Below are 2,093 nucleotides of genomic sequence, written 5' to 3'. Positions count from 1 at the left end.
ATATTCAAGCAACTACAAACTGTCAATAAATACATTAAAAACATACTGTATGCTGATGTAGAAATACCCTACGCTCTTTAGGTTACTTACCCAACACAATATTATTGAAAAGTTTTTTGGTGTTTTTCATGCAACGTCAAAATTCTTCCTGACAATTCATGCCATACAACACTTTTTTCTTTATTAGGAATGAGATGAAATTTAAAATCCTGTTTACAAGTAGTAGAAATTGCTGAAAGTTTTAACATAAATCTCTCAATTGTTGTAATAAAAAGAACCAATTTAAAGAAGGTTGTCTTTAAAAAAATTAATTTTCTGAACTAATTCTTTATAAAACAGGCAGTATTTCAAAAGGGGTGTTTCCATCACCCAGGATGAATAATTTGTGCTTCAAAATTTTAAAAGGAATATTCGTGGCAAAAGCCTAAACCCAACTGGTAGGTAGAGGAGAGATTGCAGTACGGACTGGCTAAAACCAAACATGCTTTCAAAATCTGTCCAGGAACACAGTAAACACTTATCCACATCACTATGCCATCATCTACTCTAACAATTAGAAATGGAGTTTTAATAATACTTAGCTCTTTTCATGCTCAAAATTCTTCACAAACATTTAAATAACCCTAACGCTTCTGCAAGTATTATTATCCCCATTTTACGCTTGGGGTGGTGGAGGCGGAGAGGGCTGGGAATTTGCCAGGATACAGACCACATCCTTTCCGTCTTGCCTCCTTTGATTGTCCGAGTTCTTTATCACTTTCTGTATTTTACAGTCAACATACTGGAGAGTTCCAGGAAACACAGGTGGTACATTTCCATCAGTTATTAGTGGTTATTATGCAAGTTGTGCCACTTTGAATGTTACATGACAAATATTAAAGTAATAATCAACATGAAGTCCACATCCGAGGCTCAGGATTGATGTCCTAGAATGCCACACCATTTTCAAACCAAGCTTGCTCTTTCTGTAACAAAGTGTTGGGGACATGAGGCCTAATTCTCTCTGTTATACAGCCAAAAATGACTCTTAAAGTCAGTCATGGCGGTACAAAAGAATAAAATCCATTCCTTACCATCTGTCCCTGGGAGCACGGAAAGCCCTTGCAGTGGCCCAGTACATCCTGACATACAACAAAAAGGACATGTAGATCAAAACAAAGATTTCAGATGTGCTAACCCACCATGAGATACAGATAACTAAGGTCTCTTCCCCTCTGCCCCCAAATTCGAAAATATTTGTGTCTGAATTATGTCCTAGAAACCCTGTGGAAAAGTAAATATCTAGCAATGAGATTGCAGATACAAAATATGGTATTTTGCCTTCATCATAGTATCAGTCCCCAAATCGTATTATTTCAGTTGATATCAACATCCTGCACAGAAAGGGCATTTTTCATTTTGCCACATTTGCCCTCTTGAATTTTCTACCTTATACCTTGCAGTCTGTGCCCTGTTTTGATTTTTATTCTGCCTAGTTTACTCTAAACCCAGCTTGGTTTCTTGCTGCCTCTGACAAGCTCTGGGTTTGCTCTGCCAGTGGACTGCAGGAGCAATGGATAACGTTGCAGTGTTTCACTACCTGATCTGTGAGAGATGAGCGACACAAAATTCTGTCACTTGTAATAACAAAATGACCGAGTGTGCAAAATTACATCCCTCTTACAGGCACCCAAAAGGCTTTAAAAAGGCACGTGTATTCTTTGTCACTTGTTCCTCAGTGCCCGATCTTGGTGGTTTTAGTGCATCTCCAATAAACCCCATACAGTGCACACATTCCCTTGCAGTATGGAAGGAACTTGGAATAAAAATTAAGATCTTCAGATACACTTCATAGTGAGCAGCTGTTGCTCAGTAGCTGTCTTGCTCTTTAACAAACACTAGAGCTGAACACGGGTTCTTACAGCAACCTCACTCCCTAATCTGTTTTCCCCCTTCCTTCCCAAACATCCAAATTTCTAGCAGAGGGGAACAGTGCAGGTTACGTGGGCTTTTTCCCGAGCAGATATCCAAAGCTCTTCCTGCCTTTTGGAGAGCTGGTAGGCCAGAAAACCTCTCTTTTGCACAGATGTGGGAGCAAAAGTACAGGAGTTTTG

Source organism: Cariama cristata, unplaced genomic scaffold, assembly GCF_000690535.1.
Source record: "Cariama cristata isolate BGI_N322 unplaced genomic scaffold, ASM69053v1 Scaffold46424, whole genome shotgun sequence".
NCBI lineage: Eukaryota > Metazoa > Chordata > Aves > Cariamiformes > Cariamidae > Cariama > Cariama cristata.
The sequence above is the reverse complement of the archived record's forward strand: the minus strand, read 5'-3'. Positions refer to the sequence as shown.